This window comes from Macrobrachium nipponense, chromosome 43, assembly GCF_015104395.2.
Source record: "Macrobrachium nipponense isolate FS-2020 chromosome 43, ASM1510439v2, whole genome shotgun sequence".
Classification (NCBI taxonomy): domain Eukaryota; kingdom Metazoa; phylum Arthropoda; class Malacostraca; order Decapoda; family Palaemonidae; genus Macrobrachium; species Macrobrachium nipponense.
In genome coordinates this window covers 35,262,380-35,285,796 of record NC_061104.1, presented here as the reverse complement: position 1 = coordinate 35,285,796, position 23,417 = coordinate 35,262,380, and the positions used below count along the sequence as shown (strand labels likewise).

Sequence of the window (23,417 nt, the reverse complement as noted above, 5' to 3'; positions counted from 1 at the left end):
TTTGGTTCACTGGCTTATCTCAAGTCACTTGCATTAAGACCCTATATTTAAGGCTCTCTTAATATTACTCTGAGAGAAGTCTTCCTGTAGTCATGTTTATTCAAAAGCTTCAGTAACAAAATTTACGTTTCAACACCACAGTATACAATTACCAGTTAAAAGAATTGAAATACACAAAATGACAAGTATCAATACTCACCTTCGGAGATGGAACAACTGAGAAAGTGACCATGATGCGATCTGGAAACTCTTCACGAATTTTTGACACCAGAAGTGTTCCCATTCCAGAGCCAGTTCCACCACCAAGAGAATGTGTAAGCTGGAAACCTTTGCAGGCAGTCACATTTCTCAGAACTCCTTTCGCACTACATCCAAAACTGAATCTACAAGCTCGGCACCCTCTGTGTAATGACCTTTAGCCCAGTTGTTGCCAGCTCCACTCTGACCTATTACAAAAAAAGAAAAGTTAGTGTTCAGGAATTTAATGAGAGAAGCCAAATTATTTTTTTTTCAATACTGTACCTCAAAATATTTGAGGAAATGCTATACAAAACAAGCTTACTCAAACTGAAAAAAATGAATAATAAAAAAAGTAGATACTACCTAGGTATTTATTGACCTAAAAACTAAGTCATGGTGCATGCATGGTAATTTGGTAAGTAGCCTCTCAACTGGAACATCACAACTGTACATCCAGGAAGATAACTCATCTTCTTCACAGGGAATGAAGTGAGAATCCTTGTTGCAGGCAGAATTACATCACCTCTACAATATGGATGATGAGGGCCACTTCAATGCCACTTAGATGAAAGCCAACAATTAATACATTCATGTGTGGAACAGAAATAAAATTCTGACTCACAACAGGATTGAACTGAAGTTTTCCTACTGAAAGACGAGACCACTGCCAACCAGGCCTCGCATGTTATAAAAGCAGCTGAAATCCAAGTACCACGTACTTAGAAGTGTCACTGTCGAGTCAGGAAGCTGGGGAAAACTCGCAGGTATGCTAGGCAGTTACCTGCCCAGTTAAAGCCTTAGGTACAGTGTAGTATTTAGGCTCCAGCTTCTTTTATGACTTGTCGCCTGGTTGGCAGTGGTCTCGTCTTTCAATTGCAAGACCTGGGTTTGATCTTTATAGGAGTCGGTGGAGAAGGGTCAGTAAGACAGAAAGAAATAAAGAAAGAAACAAACAGCCACGAAGGAAAAAACAAAACATTGGAGATGCTAAAATACTTTAGTCTATCATCAAGACATGTTCACAGCAACTAAAGATACACAGAAGTATGGGCTTTATAAATGTGGGTTTAAAGTCAGAAGGGAAAATACAAAATAGGTTCAGGAGGTCCACAGAATGGTCAACAGATTAAAATCTAAATCTACTCATTGATAATCCTCTTTATTCTTTTTCAAGTCCATCTCAAACATATGTTTTATGACTGGGTCAAGAGAAAATAATCCTTACATTAAAATTATCCACCCAAGTTAAAAGAATAAAAACAGATTCTAACAAGTTCCTTGAAATAGTTTCGTTGTGACAATACAGTTGTACCTCTAAAACTGGCATTCTATGGTCCGGAAACTCCAGTGGTTCGGTTTGAGGGGGGGGGGGGGGGGGGGGGGGGGGGGGGGGTTTTGTTTAATCTGCCATCATTATGCATTGTTTACAACTTCAGGACAGCTTAAAATTATGCCAGATTGCCTTTGTTTATATGAAAATAAGTTGTTGGTAATGAAAATATGGGACGTGAAAATATGTCTTTGATATTAACTTTAAACAAATGTTATATATTTTTAAAATACCACTGAAGAAGTCTCTACCAAGTCAAAAACTTCTAAATCAAAACGATGAGACATTTGGCATAAAATTAATTCCTTACTGTGGGCGTGTTTGAAACACATAGGTAATACATTTGATAATTTAACTGTATATCCCTATTCGATATGCCACCCATGAGATCAGATGATGCTAGAGGTTAAGAAGCACAAGCATAAATCTTTATCTATGCTGGAAATATACCAAATTTGTAACTAATTTGTATTTTTTCATAACTAACAAACGAGGTCTTAACATTAGGATTTACTAGCGCCAAGCTGGAAACCGGTAGAATTAAAAATTACACTTGTGAGATCCAGGGACTAATGGCATCTATACCAGTCCACGGGCATGTATACCCAGAATGCCCACGGCTACCTGTGACCCATCAGTTATATTTCTAACCCAGTTTAGACTTTCTAGACGGGGAGGGGTGGTTCGAGGTGGGCCTTAACTGTTAAGACCTCAGGTTTGTTAGTTATGAAAATACAAATTAGTTACAAAAAAATTTGGTATTTGTTCATACACGAAACAAACCTTCGGTCTTAACATTAGGATAGACTTACTATTGGAGGGAGGTAAGTCTCTACAACTGACTGGAAGTTTTGCCACCTTATCCATTTCCGAATATATAGGGAAATTCTAGAGAATGGACAATGAACCTAGGACCAAAGATATAAGCGGATCTATTGGTTTCCTCCCACTGGGTGTAGATACCATTTTACTGTTTACTCTTGTCCCTTGCTACTGGATCCACCTTCACCCCTCTTTCCTTATTATCCAGAGGGGTGTGTTGCTACTGAAAAGTACTATCATCAGCTAAGATAGCTTCACAGTATGGCTGACCATCTCACCTGCATCTAGTCCGTTCCAGCACATGACGGTACTCTCCTTCATACTGCCCGTAGTTAAAGGAGTAGGAAGAAAGTAGTAAAGAAAAAGACCAGTCATCCCATTCATTCTACTTTCATACCTTCATCTTAGGGGGACTAGACGCAAACTGACCCGCCAGGGGGCCACTGGATGAGCTATATCACTTGTTGGGCCGCCACCCCACTGGGAACCCACCCCAGGAAAAGGTGTCCAAGGATCTATGGGCAACATCTTTCAAATAAAAATGAGGTTGAAAGTTGTTTTTTGGCGCTTCACACGCCAGCTTTCAGAATTTTTATCCACAGAACCATTGTTCCTCTTTTTAAATGCCAGGGAAGCACTCACAACCCTGATGTCATGAGCTCTAGATGCCCACCTGGCTATCTGACCCCTCTGTCTTCTGCAGTATAAGCATTTCTGATTGTTCTTTCCCTAGCAAAATGATATTGTAAATTCTTGGGGGACACTTCCTTTTTGTTCCGTCCTGTTACTTACGAACAACCTCTGGCACCCCGGCCTGAGGTGCCTTGTTCTCTTTTTAAGTACTCCCTTTAGTGCCCCTGACGGGGCACAGGAGCATTTTCAGCTTTGGTCGTTGTCTACAAAAAAAAAGTCTGCCAAGGAAGGTATGGTAAAGGAGTTCGAATCTGCCGTCTACTATTGTTGGATTTTGGGTCTTTGCCACGAATTCTGGTACAAACTCACACACCATTGATCTCCAACCTCTCGAGTGCTTTATGAGATATGAGAGGCCATGTAGCTCCCCCACCCTTTTGGTGAAGCAGGGCCAATAAGAAGACTGTCTTCAGGGTCAGGCTCCTATGCCGTGGACTGCCTTAGTGGTTCGTAAGGGGGGGGTTTTGTCAGACTACTCAGTTACCTTTGGTCAGATCCCAATCTGCTTTTAGCTCCTTTTGGTTTGGCATGACTGTTCAAAGCTCCTCATCAGCATGGCCAAACTCCCATGAAGACTATATGGTCCGCTCCCTTTCATTCGTAAGACTGAGGCTAGAGCAGCCCTGTACCCCTTCACCTGCAGATACAGACATATGTTTTTTTTTTTTTCTGTTCTGAGATATATCAGAAAGTCTGCTAACTGCTGAATAGTGGTACCGAGTGGAGGACACGTTCCCCCTACGACACCAATCACAGTGATGCTGACCACTTCCTTGGTATACTGTCGCAGATGATTTTCTGATATTACCTGCCATCTGAGTTGCTGCTTTCTGCGAAAACCCTCGCTCTCGGAGGAGATACTTGACAGTCTCACCCGTGAAGCGATAGGGACTTCACCGACTGGTGGTACTCTCCACGTGAGGCTGACACAGAAGGTTGCTCCATGGAGGTAACTCTCTTGGCACATCTTACTAGTAGTTCCAGTAGGTCTGGAAACCACTCTGCTTTCGGCCATAACGGGGCTACCAGGGTCATCTTGAGGTTCTGAGACCGCATTACCCTGTTCAGAACCTGACGGATTAGACAAAATGGAGGAAATGCGTACACGTCCAGATTGTCCCAGGGGTGTTGTAGCGCATCTTCTGCTGCTGCCTCTGCGTCCGGGACTACTGAACAATACACTTCCAACTTTTTGTTGTACCTGGTTGCGAATAGGTCTATGATCGGTCCTTCCCAACAAACATGAGCATCCTGTCCACTACCTGTTTTTGGTGTAGGGGGGGACCACTCCGTTCCCAGAATCTGATCCCTGCGGCTCAACTTGTCGGCCACTATGTTTCTTTTTCCCGGAATATACCTGGCCTTGATGTCTACCAGGTTCTCTATAGCCCACTGGTGAAGTTGAACTGTCATCACATGTAACTGCCGAGAAACTAGGCCTCCTTGCTTGTTTATATAAGCTACTACTGTGGTGTGTCTGACATCAATACCACCGAGTGTCCCTTTACTCTCTCCCTGAATTCTTGTAGAGCCAGGAAAGCTGCTTTCAACTCCAGCACGTTTATATGGAGTTCTCTGTCCTTGCCAACTCCATTTTGCTGACACCATCAAACTCCTCCATATGGGCTCCCCAGCCTTCTAGTGACGCATCCGAGAACAGCAAGAGGTCTGGGGAGGATTGTTTGAAGGGGGACACCCACTGTCAGATTGTCGTCGTCCACCACACAAGCAAGTCTTTCCTCACTTCTGCCGACAAGGGAATTTGCTCGTACGGGTGATCTACTGTTGGTGACCAAAACTCCTTCATCCTCCATTGTAGGGATCGAAGGTGTAGCCTTCCTTGTGGTACTAGCTTTCTCCAGGGAGGTTAGGATTCCCAGCACCACCTGCCACTGTCTTGCTGGCTGTGTCTGCTTCCCAGAAAGGCATTCACCACTTGTTTGCATTTCTGTACTCTTTGGGTCTGTTGGGAATACTTTTGGCCTTTGTGTTGTGTCTATCACCATTCCCAGAATATTCCAAACGTTGACTTGGATCCAGCCTGCGACTTCTGCTGATTCACCACAATACCTAGGCTGTGACAAAAAAAAAGCTGCAGGAGGGGCCGCCCTGTCCCTGAGTAATTTCTCCCTGGACTTTTGCTATCACCAGCCAATCGTCCCCAGATATCTTATCAGCCTGATTCCCTGAGCGTGCGCCCACGCGACACGAGGGTGAAGACTCTTGTAAAAAACTTTGAGGAGACGTGTCAATCCGAAGCACAGGGACCTTGAACTCGAAAGCTTTCCCTGCAAGACTGAAGCGGAGAAACTTCCTTGAAGACTGATGGACTGGTATCTGAAAGTATGCGTCCTTTGAGATCGACTGTCAGCATAAAGTCTCCGATTCTGACTGCTTGTAGAACCGTTTTCGGAGTTTTCCATCTTGAACTGGTTTTTTTTTTTTTTTTTCCTATAAACAGATTCAGCGTTGACAGGTCTATTACTGTCCTCCACTCCCCGTGGCTTTGGGGTACCAGGAAATCCTGCTGTAGAAGCCTTTTGTCGGACTGCATACTTGTTGCACAGCTCCTTTTTCCATCATCTTCTTCACTTCGTCTGCAGAATAGTGGCCTTCTGAGATTTGTGGGCATAAGTGGCGTGGGGTAAATGGTTGATCTGTCAGGGGCGGGGTTATCTCGAACGGAATCAAAATACCCGATCCTGAACATCCACCACCCACTGCTCCTGCCCCTAGTTCCTGCCACACCTTCCAGTGATTTGCCAGGCAAACCCCCCCACTGGTGTGGCCGAGTGATGGGAGGCGCCCATCCTATCTTCTTGAGCCTCCCTCCCCCTTCCCCTATTGCCCCTTCCTCTGTTGTTTCTATTGTGAAAGGGCCGATGAGTTATCCTCTTTGGGGAAAGAGGGTCTTGTGACTCTAATTAGGGATGCTATGTCTCACTGGTTTTCTTTCGAGACATCTGCTGTTGTCTTCCCTCCAAAGGAATAGTTTGACTGTTAGAGGTTTTCCTAACTGCCTGTTGCACCAACCTATCGTTAGTGTCCAATCTTCTTCTAACTATCGCTTCTCCAGTATGACCTCTGGCAACAGTAGTTGCGATTCCAAGATATCCCCAATTCCTCATTGCTAACAAGGGAATCCAAAATTCAACATTGCGGCTTAGTCTAGCCAATGCTGCATCTCTCTCATTAGCAGAAAATATTTTGCCCAAAACATTGGCACTTACGTTTGTCAGGTACGCAATCGCCTTGGACCCTCACTGTAGTAATCTAATGAACAATGGTTCATCTACTACTTTCCTTGTTGCTTCCGAGGATGCAATTTTCGCCACTGCTGTTGACCAAAGGTCTAACCAGGACGCAGCCTGAAAGGACAGAAGAAGCTGTTGCTTCTAACGTGGGCAGCCTCTTTGGTACGTCATCGAAGGGGCACTCCATTTTAACCTGATCCAAGGTTAATCCAGGCCTTAACCTTACAACATTTAGGTTCATTTTGTCTAGACAGCAAAGGGACCTTCGGTGTCGTATAATATTTCCTTTGCTTTATCATTGGAGGGGGAATAAATTTAAATGATCTATTAGATCTTAAGGAATTATCCCTCCCTGCAATCTTTGCGTTCACGTGTTGCAAGACCGATTCCGCATGACTCGAAAAACAAGGCAATTCAATACGACACCTTGGTATCCCCTCTTTAGTCCAAAACGCCATGTCAATTCAGGAGAAGCATACTGGCCGGCCGTTTCTGTCTTCTCCGAAAGGCTATTGAATTGACGAATCACATCAATAACCTCTGCATACGAGGCCAGAAAACTCTTGGGTTGGCCTCCTTCCTCCCCGGCTCTAGTGTACACTCTCCGTCACGAGAGTGTTGTCTCGCCTCTATCTTCTGACAGACTGGCCCGGAATTCCACGGCCGCCTGCCCTACGGCCGCGGCCTCTTTGATCTTTGCTGGCCGCTGTTGGCTCGATCCCAGATAGTCGCAGGGGAACGAGAACGTCTCACTCTCTCTCTGCTCACTGGATCTAGAGCGAGAATCTCGTCTAGATCTCCAAGATGAAGGCTCCCTTGAGGACAGAGGTACGTTCGTCTTAGTTAGCATTGGCAACGTTTTTTTTTTCGAGCGTCGGCGAGCCCGGCCTCGGCCTTCTATCCAGACGGACAACCGCCTTTCCACGAACGTAATCCCCGCGAGGTTGCCAACTCTCTATTTTTTGTACTTTTAATAGGAGCTTTATCGTCCTTCGTACGTATTTTGAACGGCCTTACGGGCGAAACTGGGACCTGCATTCCATCCTCTGCTGCACCTTTCGCCGCCAACGTCGATTTTACCAGAGGTATCGGCCGTATCGCAGTTTTTGCGATCCGAACTGGCAACTCCGCCTCGGCCGCTAGCTCGCCGGCCGTCACCTCTCTCGCTTGTTCGGACTCTTGTGAACGGCTTCGTCTGGCAACCTTGTGCTTAATAGCCACTGATTTTCCGACCTTCTTGCTGACTTGGAAATGACAGTCTCCGTCCGAAGAAGAGGAAGAATTGATTCTTCTCCTCTTGGCCCGAGGATCCGCTAGGAACTCCCGAATCCTCCTCCAACGCTTGACTGGCGCCCGTCGTGACGTTATCGGACTTAGCGATGACGCCGAACTAGAGGAAGAAGACGAAGAAGGCGAATCACACTTTTTCTTTTTGTCTCTCTTATTCATTCTCTCCTCTATATCCTGTAACTTCTGCATTACAGTTTGCATTGACGGATCAGAAGGCGTATTAGCGTCTGTGTGCAGCGAAAAAGGGCGAGAATCGGTCTGTGACGTCATCACGCCTGCCATCCTCAGAGGTGTGACGTATGTGTGACGTCATCCCTCTCGTAGGGAGAGACTGAGAGGTTTCTGCTGGTAACCGCACGTTTGCTGCCAAATTACCTCCCACGTTCTGCATCGCTGTAAATACTGATGGGGATGGAGAAGCAGCGGCCATTTAATTCCCATAAATTGCAAGCCCGGGGGATGAGGAACATTCAGCGCTGCCGGACCCTCTGGAACCGTGACGTCCATATAATGCGCAAGCAGACCATCCAAGGTTGGTAAGGCGCCTGGTAGGCCCAGCGCTGACCACGTTACCATCTACCTATGCTTTGCCCCCGTAGGCAGGAGCCTGGAAACAAAGATGGCGGATCTCCCCCTCTACTTGCTGGGAACAAAAGGAGAGTGCAAAGTTCAATTTCCTCGACGTTCAAATCCCGTGATCGCCGAAATTCATTCATTTTTTTCATCTCGTTACTGTTTATAATAAAAATAACGAAGAAACTAATAGCGATAATCACAAGGATATAAAATTTAGAATATGAAAGTCAACAATAATAATGTGCAGATTCTGTAGTTGACTTACGATTAGGCTAACTTATTAATATAGTCAACATGTCAACAGTACACCATTTTAAAGAAATTATACAGTACAAAGTTATAAAATGATCAGTTAAAATATGAGTAATAAAATGATAAAAAAAGCAGTGTCACAACTTAGCCAAGTAGTAGGGTAATAGGAAATTAGGCTATTAGTATGTGGAATTACCTTGCAAGACCATGTTTACCTAGGTGTTTAATTTTTTAGGGATGTATTCTATATTCTGGGATTTTCTGTGGTCTGGCAGTGGCCTGGTCCCAAGGTTTTCGGATTTAAGAGGTTGGACTGTATTTGGCTTTATGTTCAATGTATTCTGTGGGATTTTTCACTTAAATATAAAAACAAAGCATTATTTGTCCGACCTGTTTCAATGGCCATTCCAACTCACATTCACAAGCAAAATCCTGTTAAGAAAGATTTGCTTGTGTAGGAAACAAAGAAATATTAAAAGTATATTTAGTAATTTTCCTTACATGCAAACCTGAAGCTCTTTACAATTAGGATATGAGAGCGTGAACTACTGACAGGTGGGGAAGCCCAACCTATCTGTCAGCCTTGCACTACAACGTTTGCCTTCCAGCCCCCAAATCAAGAGGGGAGGCCGAGCTGTGGTCCATTCATGTGAGGAAAACGTCATGGTTCTATATGTTAGGAAAAATTCTTTTAAAAATTTTGTATTTGTTCCTACACAAATACATTACTTCACGCTTTACAATATAGACCTGCCCATTAATGGTAGGTTTGCCCAACCTGGGAATGTCATCTTCTTGGTCCATTCAGGAACAAGGAGACTCCATACCTCTCGCTTGCTGCCCCCAAGATGTCATAGCAGCTAGACTTCTGGATCACTAAAAGAACAAAAATATAGAATTTAGGCCAAAGGCCATTAGCTGGGACCAAAAGGTCATTCAGCAATGGAAATGGAAATTGACTAAAAAGCAAAAAGTATCACAATTCAACTAATAATAAATTGTTAGAAAAGGCTGAAAGTATGATGGAAGAGAATAAAAATTGGGGGGGGGGAGTAAAAGGAATCAAAGGGGTTGAAGCTAAGGAACAAAGGGATGCTGCAAAGAACCATAAGTAATGCCTACATTACTCCAAATAAGGTACACTTGACACCACAGCCCTACAGGACTTTGGATCAAGTAAAGGATTATAATGCAGTTTACTTAATCAGGCTGTAAGAACCTTTTAATGAATAAAATGTTGACAATAAGGCAGGCCTTTGTCAATGAGGGCCTGATATTAATCATCTACCCTCCCCTTACCCTTGTCAAAAGAGGGACACTTTTATCCCTTCATAACCAACAAGAGAATGATGCTCAGTTGAGTAGCAATACAAAAACTTCTGCTTCTAATAAAAGGCTGGAGTTGTCTAGACTTTATTAAGGACAGATTCCAAGATACAATCCGGTCCCAAAATATATGTGATCGGATTGGGCGATTCCCCTTTTATGTGGTTGCTAGTTCTCAAAAATAGATTTTCTGTATCGCGAAGCTGTTAAACTTCTACAAGTCAAGCACCGCAAACACATCAAATCTATTGTCTTTTCAAGTATCTTGGGTGGGGGAGGGGTTTGCTGGTATCTGAGAGAAGGGGTGAGGGGAATGCAAGAGAAAGATTTCATGCTCAGCCATTGGCCAAGACGGAAGGCTCCACTTCACACATTTGTGACGTCATAGCGCAGTGTGTAGAATGATCAGTATCATCATCATCGCTTTAAGTATTATTCAGATCTGCGAAGTTTATTCTGAAGGCTTCTGCTCAATCATTAGCTAAGATGGAAGGCTCCGCCTCACACATTTGTGACGTCATAGCGCAGTGTGTATGAATGATTGGTACCATCATAATCGCCATACATATTATTCAGATCTGCGAAGTGTATTCTGATCATCATTTCGCATCACTTGTGTCATCTGCCTAGAAGTTGAAGAGGAGGACCTATTTTCTTGGAACTAAAAAGCTTGTCCTTAATTAAGTAAAAGATGAAGGAAAGAGCAACTTCCATTTTGGTAGCCGTCGACAACTTTAAATCCGTCATTACTGGACATGACAAATTATTTTTTGTCTAGGTTAAACTTTTGACTAACTTTCGGCATTTGATCACTTGTTTTTTTTCTATTGCTGAAATAGATTTTGATGAAAATGAGTAGTAAAAGTGATTAACACAGAGAGAGAGAGAGAGAGAGAGAGGAGAGAGAAGAGAGGAGAAGAGAGGAGCGAGAGAGAGAGAGAGAGAGAGATAGAGAGGAGGAGAGGAGAGAGAGAGAGAGAGAATCTAAACTTTTTAAGAAAACTCATTTTTATGTTGAATTTTGAATTTATTTCTTTTAAGAAATTGTAATTTCATTTTATCAAATTTTGAACTGTCAATTCTTTTTTATTGTAAAACAAATTTAGATGAAAACGTGATGGACACAGAAACTGAGACAAGCAATCAAACAAGTTGTTAGGGCCTAATGAGAGTGAAGACACGCATGATCCGTCAGTCCCCGAAACCTCAAATGGTTCACAAAGCCTTCCTTCAGCAAAAGAACTCTTCACGGAGGATGAGATGGAGGAGTTTGAAAGTTTTTTTGGCAGAGAATAGGTAGAGGACGTTCCATCCAAAATTTTTTTAAAGGAAATGACTATCATACAGTACACTTACACCCAAAGGTGGCAGTGTTTACTTGTGAGAGTTTTCACTATTTTTCTGGGTGTAATTTTTTTAAAAACTTTTTTTTTCAAGTTAGTAAAACCTTTTTAATGTTTTATTTATCCATAAGAACAATTTCATATTAGAAAAAATTACTGTATAATACACCAAGTATATATTGAAAATGGGCAATATAAAATAAGTTAGACTGGGTAAGTTGCAGTTTCCTTTGGCCCTATGGAATTATTCCCATAGGTTATATGTATCAAAACCTGCTATTTTCCAGTTCTGCGAGGCCGTGGATCGACCAAATTCTCGTATAATTGGGGACCGTACTGTATCTTGAAAAACCACTTTGCTGGGAGGAGTCATTAGTTAATGACTGTCCTAAAAGTTAGAGTGGGGCCCCGTATTCACGTTCTCCGGATTCTCGGATTTCTTTCTGGAAAATCTCCCCGCATTATTCGCAGTATTTTTCTATGAGAAATATCCAAAAATTCTTTTTCTTTCTTTCTTTGAGAAATATCCACAATTTTTTTTTTTATTTATCATAAAATGCACTTTTTGTGATAAGCCTATTAAAAAACCAGGTATAAAAATTCTTAGTGAGGGTTTCTTGAGTTTTAACTAACAAAATAGGAGGTTTAAAGCATTTTTATGGGGTTCCAACTATTCAGGGGGGGGGGGGGGTGGGGGGGGGGGGGTGTCTGCCCCACATCCCCACAAATAAGGGGGGACCACTGTACTGTAGCTGTTCCAGCTCAGGTTTGCATGCAAAGTTCTCTGTATGACGAAGGTTTGTACTTGTTTAGGAATGATTCTCTATATTAAAATAAACTACTTTCACATATAAGTATATTGCATATTGGTGTGATAACTTACCAAAAACAAAACTATCAGGCTTGAACAGCTGCCCATGGGGGCCAGCTCGTACACTGTCCATAGTACCAGGCTCCAGGTCAACCAGAATGGCCCTTGGGACATATTTGCCTTGGTTTCCTTCGTTGTAATAGACATTAATCCTTTCCAACTGCAGATCCATCAGGTCTTTGTCCACTCCAGCAGTGTATTCACCAGTAGGCTGAATGCCATGCTCATCACTAATGATCTCCCAGAACTGGAAAAATGAAAAAAATTTTTAGCCTAAAAATGTCCAATGAAATCAACTAATTAAGTACCATGCTGCAATCTTCTTGGAAGCAACAGACATCTTTCATAGACATTTTCTCTACATACCGTCCACACACGATTTATGCACAGCATTGAAAAAAATAAATAAAAAAGCAACTAGAATCCCCCACAAATTTTCATAACAGCAAAGCAATAATGAAAAATAAATGTGACTTGAACCAGTGCAAAAAACTGAAATGCACTGGCCAGAAAACAATTGGGAAACAACAAAGGGATCCTGTTCCATCATAACAAGATAACACTCCACCTCATTCCTCAAGAGTTATGTTGGATGTTTTACAGGAATCTCAATGGCAAGCTATTCCGCACCCTCCTTGCAGTCCTACTCTTGCTCTTCAGACTGTCCTGCTCCCTAAACTAAATGAACACTTGAGAGGAGTATGGTAGAGTTGCTGGATGTATCCAAGAAAGCCATTTTAGACTGGCTCAATGATTTTGAAAGGGAAGCATGGCAAAGATGGTGACACCATCTACAATTGTGTATGGATTTTAGTATCAAATATAATGCAAGAAAGGTTATATAAATACATTAAAGATTTTTCCATTTACATCTTAACTTTTTAACTAAACCTCATATTTAAGAGCTGTAGAGGCAGTGACAAACAACCACAAACTGCGCAGTTAGATTGATTTGACTTAATAAATTCAGGATTTAGAGTAAAACACTGGTGCACTTTCAACCATTTGGTGATTATGAAAGAAAAGGAGTTGGAGAGCAGCTAATAAAAATAATAAAGATGCAGTACAAAGGCTGCTCTAAGAAATAAACAGGTTTGACAAAATTGAGAGACTGTAAGAACAAAATTAAGGTGTAAGGCTATAAAGTAGGGGCAGCAGGGGTGCGAAGGGACTCTGCAAACATCCTTTTAATAGACTAATGCCTACATGTGAGGTGCACTGACAGCACTACTCTGTTATAGGGTGTCCTCTGTGATAATTTGAGTTTAAAAAGTATTTAATTTTTGACTGGACAAAATTTTTACCCAGGTCAAGACACACATACATACATATAGGAAACCAAACATGTCTAACAAAATGCAAAGGATTGGTATAAGGAAGAAATATAAAGATCAAAGACAATCGACAGACAACCTTCAAAAGTTAACAGAATCAACAAATACAAGAGTAAGGCAAGAATTCTTATGTTCAGTGATTATTGGAAATAAGGTAATTGAAACATTCAAGCAAGGGGCTGCTTTGTCAAATGTGAAATGAGGTTTATAGAGAAAGGGTGTTGACAATTTTTCAGTTGAGCTAGGGTAAAAAGCAATCCTAATATAAGTTACTGTCATAAATTACTACCAAGAATTATCAAGTAGTATTCACCAAAACACCATACTAAGTCCACAAAAGGTCAAACAGTATCCCATTTCAATAAAAGTGCAAAGTAAATTTAAGGGAAAAAAAAAACAAAAAAAAAAAAAAAAAAAAAAAAAAAAAAAAAAACAAAAAAAAAAAAAAAAAAAAAAAAAAAAAAACTTAATTTTAATAGATAAGTTTTGACAGAAATAACACCCGAACCTCAATAATACAGTAACTAATGAGAAGCACTCACAAAAAGGGGAGAGGGTCCAGAAAGGAGGCAAGTGAAAAGTAAGAATACCCTAACAATTAAATCTATTATCCCTAACAACTTCCTCAAACGACTTTATAGGTCTCCTCTCAGAGGACAAACACTCTCCTTGGAGCAATATTTCTGTGATCAGCATGCCGATCCCTGCTCAAATCAAGAAACAATGGGGTAAAGGCGTAAACTTTGAGGACGTCCCACGGATACTGGAACATGTCCTCTGTAGCTACCTTATGGCTCAGAGACAACGGAAGAAAAGGTTTTAGCTGCCTGTTGAGCCGGGTGGCGAGCCAGTCTATGACTGGACGCCCCCAAAGGCTGAATAACCTTTCTGCTACATCTTGGTGAAAAGACCATTCATTCCCTACCACCCGATTCTGGCGGCTGAGCTTGTTTGCCACATTACATTCCTCGTCTAGAATGCACCTGGTTGATTGATCTATCGAGTGTGCCGTTGCCCACTATCACCTGCCTTGTCGATCATCAACGCCAGTGTCCTATCACACGTTCCCGAAACTTATGGAGAACCAGGAAGGATGCCTTGCGTATCAGGACATTGATGTGAATGGGGCTTGTCGTGAAGTTCTCGGTCAATGCATCCAATTCTTCAGGGACGACAGGCAATGTATCACAATAAGCCACAACCAAGCAGGAACCACCTCACTGCCTACCTGAACATGCTGGTACTAGAGTTCAAGGGGAACCTTGTCTATCAGCATGCACAGGTACCACATCCTCTGCTTGGGCTCAAAATCAGACTTCTCGTGATTTATCTGGGTCTTCAGATCCCAGTGAAACTCGAGGAGTCTATTCCCGTCCTTTAAAACTGCGAATAGAAGTTCCCTAGGAACAGCCAATCATCGAGATACCTCAAAAGATATCCTCTGCGAATGGCCCCAAGCTGAGACCAGGTCCAACACTGTTGTGAACACCTGGGAGCAGTCTAGTCTGAAACACGTGTGTTCTGAATTGGTAGACCATCTTTGCGAGGATGAAGTGGAGGTATTTGCGGTAGGATTGTGGATGGGTGGTTGGAAATACGCATCCTTCAAGTCCACCATCAGCATGAAGTCATTCTCCTAGTTAAGAGGCAAACATTGTTCATGTTTTGTCTATCTTGAACCAAGTCTGGCCAAGTAACTGTTCAGGGGAGAAAAGTCTATGACCAGTCTCTATCCCCCCAGAGGTCTTCTCTGCGATCAGACCTGGCTGTAGAATCCTGGGGTCCAGTCTACTTCTACAGCATCTATGCTAAGTGCCTTCTTATACTTCTATTGTGGCTCGAGGAGGTAGAGGGAATATGAGAGGAGTATCGGATGTTCTCATCCCCTCTAACAGTGCTGTGGTCAGGGGGAATGAGCCTCATCCTTGTGTCAACCAGCCGGGGGAATGAGCATTGTCCTTGTGTCAACCAGCCGTGACAGCAAGGGCGTGGGTCTAGAAGAGCACAATCGCCTTGGCGAGGTGCTTTCCCAATATACATGTAAGGTTCTTTCCTTGCTGCAGCAGCGACTTGGTTAGCAGCATCTTGGCTACCAGAGCTGTGGCCATCAGTGACTGCTAATAGCTTAGTGAGGACATTTATCATCTTCACGATGCATCCCAGCCCTCTTTGGGGCCGAAGCCTCAAGTAAAGAGGGACAAACTGGTGACCTGTTTTTCTCCAGTTGCCTTGCTCCAAGGAACATCGACAGCGACATTGACCTTGGCCCCTGTAGAAGAACCAAGCTTAGTCTTCACAGGTGGGTCTGAGCTACAGCTCAGCCCCTGGTTCCGCCCCGTGTCACTGCCATGGCGAGGAAAGACTCACTTCCTTGACTGTGGATGTACATCCTCCCGTAGGTGGTCATACATTCAGATTCTCACTAAAGAGCTTCCAACACGGTCCCAGTCCCTCAAGCAGTGCCCTTGGGAGCAGAGGCTGGAGAATGAACCTTGATTCGATCTCCAGAGGGCCCCCGTTATTGTGGTCACTGGGGAAATGTCTCAGTTCCCACTTCCAAAGAAGCAGGACAACCAGCGAGAGAGCACGTGCTAGATTATCGTAGCATCCACCTGTTTTTAATAAGAGATGGAATCCATCAGGGGCCGTTCGTAAAAGTCAGTAACAACTCCGGGCCACGTTGTTTGCAGTTGGATGGTGCCAGGTAGGAAAGCCCTACCTCCAGAGAGGTACAGTTTCCTGAAAAGTCTTTTCCTCCGGTACAATGGCCCCAGCAGAAGCAATGACTCTAGCCACTGAGAAGGATCACAAGTCTAGCCAGAAGAGCTCCCATTACAGTAGTCTCCTGTGTCGCTGGTTCCTGTCAAGAGAGATTCCCTCATTTTTTGTCAGGTGATGCAGCGTCAGACTGGGACCCAGGTTACCTGGTTGTCAATAGAAGCTTCTCCAAGTGCTTGAGTTAGCAGGACTGGTAGCAGTGACCTTGCTAGCAGTAGCGCTAATGGAAGCAGTGCCTTTGCTAGCAGCAGCACTGCTCCCTGTCTGGCTAGATCGTGCACCTATTTTACACCTCTGGCAGGTAGAGGGCGAAGTAGCATAGCTGGCCTAATAATTGGACTTAAATGAATTCTCTTGTCCAGGGACTAGGTCATTCATATGTTCCAATACAATTTCGGCCAGGCCCAACAACGGCAGCCCCGTTGAGACCTTGGGTTCCTTCTTGGGTCCCCACAAAGCTTAGAGTCAGAGGAGGAGGCCGTGGTCGTTCCCCCAAGATTGTTAGGCTGACATAGCATTACAATATCTGAACAAGTCCTCTGAATCTCGGGGGTGTCAAGAGTCTCTGGGTAGAAGACCTTCGAGTCCTTTGAGAGCCTGGTCCTCCCGACCTACTCTACCCTAAGGGAGAACCTCACCAGATCACTAAGATCCTTCCTCAATAATCACAAAACCCCGCATTCCCATCAGTCCACTTTACCGTTGGATAGAGTTGAATGGCATAATTTTCCCAAGTGATTTACCGCACCCAAAACCCTGCACTCCCATCGGGTCCCCTTTACCGTAGGATAGAGTTCAAAATGTAAATTACGGGTTAATTACAGCCAGCCAAAAAAATGTTACTTTAAATTCTTGTTCAGGTGGTAAAACAGTATAGAAAAACGTCAACTGCCATAGTGTAGCTCGCTGTGGAATAATTATACAGATCTACCCAGTTTTTAAATCCAATATGGTGTCGTCCACCTTCAGTCCCTTTTGTAACAGACATTGATCCAACGTCCTTTCCCAATATCCCCAGCGCTCATTTGAACAACATTAGCATAGATATGTAATGTTTATTGATCTTACTCAGGATTGCAGTTGTAATCTGCACAATAAAAAATTTTGTTGCCTATATTTGTGAAAGTATGAAACTTCTTATTCCTGGGGTCATGGTTTAAACTGAAATTAATTTTTACCTTTTAATTGGTGGTTTTATCCTTACTGCCACCACAAGTGAAACTCCAGTGCTTGTAATTACACACATTTTGGTCTTATTTCACTCCAAATTGCACTTGAACTATGTTGAGAGTTTGTTGATAGCGAAGTCATAGCGGGAAAAAATTTCCAGCCTTGTCATATGTCTGGCTGCCAAAAACCATCACCAAGCAGACGATGGATTAGGGAGTTGTTTATGAGAAAGTTTTTTTTTTTCTTTTTTTGCTAGCATTTTATATTGATTAAAGTCTATTACTATTTGGACTTTATTATTTTTAATAATTGTATGGCTGAAATAAATTTAATCTTTAATGCTTGCATGCTAGGAATGGCAGAATTTCATCGTTGCCAATTCAGTGGAGCTTTACACATACGCCGATGCATTTACAAACTGTTCCCATGAATTCTAGTCGTCATAGTAATGCAATAAAGATAAAATTGCCCTAATATGTATATATACTACAAATAGATTTATTTAATTTTAATTTTTCAACCTTATTTTCCCCGAGTTTTGTGTAGGGGGAAACACCGCAGACCTGGATTCCATCAGTCATCGCGTGGATCAGCCTTATTCACTATATTTAATTGGTGAAACAAGAATACAGTTACATCTTTAAGCATACCATTCAAAAGATTGAAGTTTCGTCAACATGTGATATTTAAAAGTGCCATACTAACTAAACTAAGCATGTGAGGTCTTCATAAAATATGTTTTCAAGGCAGTTTTGAAATCCAATATGGCGGCAACCACGTGAGGTGTCGTTCGTAAGCGCAGCGGAGCCACCATCTTTCTCACCCTTCCCAGCACTCATTTGAACAATGCTAGCGTATATATGTAAAGTTTATTGATCTTACTCAAGATTGCAGTTTTAATAAGCCCAATAAAACAACATTTTGTTGCCTATTTTAGTGAAAGTATGAAACTTCTTATTCCTGGGGTCATGGTTTGAACTGAAATTCATATTACCTTGTAATCGGTGTTTTAATCCTTACTGCCATCACAACTAAAACTCCACAGTGCTTATTTGATTGTAATTATACATGTTTTGGTCTTAATTCACCCCAAATTGCACTTTAAGTTGCAGTTCCTGGTTCGTAAGCGCTCACTCCACAAACACAGTTGCAGGCAGCACAAGAGTACACGGTTCATGAGGTGCAGAGCTTTATTTTCCCTTTTAATTGTTTTACTTTACTCATTACATATTTACTTTAACTTTTTACTTTTTTACTTCAAAATATTTATTTAATTCATGTCTATTATCCTTTTCTTGCAACCAAATTAACCCCGAAAGTAAATACGAGCAGACGGCAAAATGACTCATCGTTGCCAATCTAGTGGAGCTTCACACACACGCCAATGCATTTACAAACCGTTTCCATGAATTCTAGTTGCCATAGTAATGCAATAATGATAAAATTGCTCTATGTATATATACTACAAAATATATAAGCTAATTAAACTTACATCCCCAGTTTTGTGTAAGTCTTATACCCAGTTTGGAGGGTAAACACATAGCAATTGGCAACATGATAAACAATAGAAGAGTGCGAAGAATGCCGTAGGCGCAGTTTTCTGCATAACTTAAATATTTGAGTCAGGAATCTAGTTACGAGTAGTCTGCATATTCGTTGGGCAGGGAATCTGCAGGCGCTCCATAGTTACTTTTTCAACATCGAATATTTTCAAATTAATAATCATGAAATACTATGTAAAAATATGTAATTCATGTCGTTTATACTGCCGTTTAACTATCTATTTAAATAATTATATAGTGCACGTTTCTTCTACCAAAAATCGTAGTTTCCTTGGATAAGTTGTGGGTTGAAGTCAATGTTTATGATTTCTGTGAAGAAAGTGCGGTATTTCTACAGAAAAGCAATCCGCAGTGGCCTAGAAAACTATGTAATTTTGACGTTTTCCTATGTTATTTTACCCACTGAACAAGAATTTAAAGTAATTTTTATTCGGACGACTGTAATTAACCCCCAAGGGCCAGTACTAAACACGGCGAAATGCATGGACGCCCCAATCCCTAGTGGATATTGTATCTGCGGTTATGTTCCTCGCAGTTCGTGTGGAACTATTCTTCTAGAATTACCCCTGCAAAGAAAAAACGTAACCGCGGATACGACATCCACTAGGGATTGGGGCGTCCAATGTATTTCACCTTGTTTAGTGCTGGCCCCTGAGGGGTTAATTACAGTCGTCCGAATAAATATTACTTAAAATTCTTGCTCAGTAAGTAAAACTGCATAGAAAAACCACAGCTGCCATAGTGTAGGCCGCAGCGGAGAAGTACCCTAGATCTACAACTACTAGCCTACTAGGGGGAAAACATCAGTACAGGCCAACCCTCATCACGGTAGACGGGTCTTATTCACTCGATATTTAATTGGTGAAACATGAATACAATTGCAACTCTAAGCATACCATTTAAAAGACTGAAGTTTCGTCAACATATTGTGATATATGAAAGCCCCATACGAACTAAAAATAAGCATGTGAGCTCTTCGTAAAAATATGTTTTCAAGGCAGTTTTGAAATCCAATATGGCGGCTACGTTTTTCATGGACGGTTTCTCATCAGTGACGGACACCATCTTTCCCCAGCCTTCCCAGCACTCATTTGAACAATGTTAGCGTATGTATGTAACGTTTATTGATCTTACTCAAGATTGCAGTTGTAATCAGCACAATAAAACAACATTTTGTTGCCTATATTAGTGAAAGTATGAAACTTGTTATTCCCGGGGTTATGGTTGGAACTGAAATTCATTCTTACCTTGTAATCCGGCGGTTTTTATCCTTACTGCCATCACAACTGAAACTCCACAGTGCTTATTTTGATTGTTATTATACACATTTTGGTCTCAGTTCACTCCACATTGCCACTTTAAACCCGTTGCTGTTCCTGGTTTCTAAGCGCGCGCGCCATAAACACAATTACAAACAGCAGACGACGACAGACGACGAAACTGCAAAGTTTTATTCCCTAAACTGTTTACTTTACTCGTTATTTAGTTTAAATTTACATTGTTATTTAAAAATTTTGATTTAATTCATGTATATTATCCCTTTTTTGCAACCAAATTACCCCGAAAATTACAGATATTTCTAACGAGATAAAATCAAATGTTTCTAACGTTTTCGTACATCTGGCTGCCGAAAACCATAGAGGAACGAATACGGAAAAGTGCATAGAGGAAAGACTACGTTTTTTTTTTTTTTGCTTTTTTGTTTTTGCTAGCACTTTTCATTGATTTCAGTCTTTATTAGTATTTTGAATTTCTTAAATAATCGTATGCCAGAAATAAATGTAACCTTTAATGTTTGCATGCTAAGAATGGCAAAATCATCGTTGCCACATTAGTGGAGGCTTCACACATACGCCGTTCCATTATTATAAACTGTTTCCATGAATTCTAGTTGTCATAGTAATGCAATAATGATAAAATTGCTTTAATATTTATGTATATATACTTCCAATACATAGCCTAATTTCACCAATTTCAACGTTTTGTTTATAGTCTTATACCCAGTGGAGGGTAAGCACATACCGATTGGCCACAGTGAATGTCCCTTCCTATTCCGTCCTCTCTCTCTCTCTCTCTCTCTCTCTCTCTCTCATTTTTTAAATTTTACATACCTATGTCCTGCTTAACTATTTTGCGAGCACTAGTAGATGCACCTACATTCATCATTACGACTGAATTAAAAACTTGAAAGTATTTAATTAATGCTATACAAGTATGAAATATATTTTCTTGTTCATTTTTCGAATTACGATAAAAGAAACAGAGAGAGAGAGAGAGAGAGAGAGAGAGAGAGAGAGAGAGAGAGAGAGAGAGAGAGAGAGAGAGAGAGAGAGAGAGAGAGAGTTGAGTGGATCAGTGTATAAATATATCGGTCAATGGGCAGGTAACAACCGAGTGAATCGTTAGTATATCCACCAATGTAAACTACTATTATAGATAGATAGATGGAAAAATCAATAGAAAATAAGTTTAAACTGCAACAACTTTCAGAGAGAGAGAAGGAAGGTGAAGGAAGGAAGAAGGACAGGGGTGGCGGTGGAGGTGGGGGGAGGGAGAGGGTAGGTGGAGCTGTTTACTGGTGTGTTCCTATCCATTTCTGGATAATGGAGTTTTGGTCTATTAGTACAAGGACAAGTGTAGTTATTCTTTACGATTAGTGATTCACGATACCCTTATAAATTACGGCACTGGGGGTAATGCACTAAAGAAAAATCTCGCTCTGTTACGAGTGTTCGTTACAGAAATAGGTATTGCCCAAAAAACGTGCTTGCACTGTCTCTGGAAAAAACCCATAGTAGACATGCTGCTTAGTTGTCAATCAAGTTTTATAACCAAGTATTTTTTACAAGCTAGCTATTGAATAAATTTGTATTTTTCTCAGTCAAAACATATGCCCCTCAATGCTAACTTTCCTCTTTTTACGACTTTCTGGTCATTGCAATTCGGACCCCATAATTTCTTATGGTGCGAAAACAGACAGAGGCCCATGGACCGAAAACGATTGCGTCACACTACGGCGATAATCCAGCAGTAAAACATCTTCATATATCCAAAAAGTAAATAAAGATATATATGCGCATTACGATTATAACAATTACATGTATAGCTGATAACAATCTGCACGAATAACTGGTAAACTGTTCTGCAATGACAGTTGAGTATAGCAATTATTTACAATAGGTACGAAAGTCAAGATGTCGTGACGTCATAATACAGAACTTGAAAGAACGTTCTAATTCAGAAAAATAATTACTTAAATTTGAGTCAGAGTCGAGTTACTTTTTCAATAACGAATATTTTCAAATTAATCATCATAAATATGTAAAATATTGATGTTTTACTACTTATTTAAAAATTAGCCAAGAGCACGCTTCTCGTCATCTTCTACCCCAACAGCTGTTTACGCCTGGCTTGTTGTTGATGAGAAATCGTGTTTCGATTGTTGTGATAAAAGTGCTCCAGCGTCTGTGGGTACAAGTGGTGTGCGGATTTATCACAGGAAATGGTTAGTTTATTGACACAAGCTACTCCGTAAACATCGAGATGGCGTCAATCTTCTAAATACCTCGAGTTGTAAGTAAAAATGTTTGAACGCGTTTTTGGTGAGATTTGCACTACGTTTGAGACCGTTTTCAGTACCCTCTGTTTAAATCTTAAAATTTGGCCTTAATTTCTAACTTTGGGGAAAATACTTACTTCGAAAGGAGAGTAGAGGTCTTTAGCTCCGTTTCTCACCAACAAGAAGTCGCGACTGATGCCATCTCGGGTGTCAGGACGCGTTATAATGTACTTTTTCGGAGGGTGGCTTGCATTGATGGTAGCTGGCCTGCGTGGCTTGCTGTGATGATCCCTACCCTACTACCTCTCCAATTTACTCGAGCGACCTCACCCTAAACACGTCATTCCTCGGGAAGCGCCTTCCGGCGTGAGAGCGACGACAGGCTACAGCAAACCTAACTAGGTACCTAGTACATCGAAAGGGCGTCCAAGTGTCCTGCAGCAGACCTCGCCCCATGCTGGCGGGCTCCTGTCCCAAACATCAGCAAGAGGTTCTTGACCGGGACTCTACGTCGGCTGCGAGCCCAAAGGGCGGCGGCGGCAGCAGAGGGCCGAGAGTCCAAGAACAAACCCAGTGGCGGGATGGGAGGGCAACTCAGTATAGGCGGTCCTTTCTCCGCCGCCCAAGAGAGAATCGTGCCGGAAACGGCCGAAAGAACACGACTTCCTTCTGCTCTATCAAATATTCACATATCGGCCGCCGCCTCTTACCTAACGGCATAACTCAGTTCCCCGCGTTCACACTGTAGTAGTAATTAAGGTATCTTTTTCCAAAAACTTTCATATATATATATATATATATATATATATATATATATATATATATAAAACCTAGACAAGAGACGAGCGCATGCATGCATGGGTGGTAGGGAGAGAAGGAGGAAAGGAGGGAGACGTCTAGAAGACAAAGGCGGGCCTTTCACTGTCATTTCCCAAGAACGCTTTCAAACGGATATCAAGTTCATACGAAAATCACAGAAAAGCTTCAATACTACTGTACTCACCTTAGTTCCAATCT

The 23,417-nt window shown here is 41.9% G+C and overlaps 1 pseudogene; it reads right to left on the bottom strand.

Annotated features, from left to right (window-relative positions):
- Positions 1–133: 133 nt before the first annotated feature.
- On the bottom strand, positions 134–23,417 carry LOC135213646 (tubulin beta-2 chain-like; annotated as a pseudogene).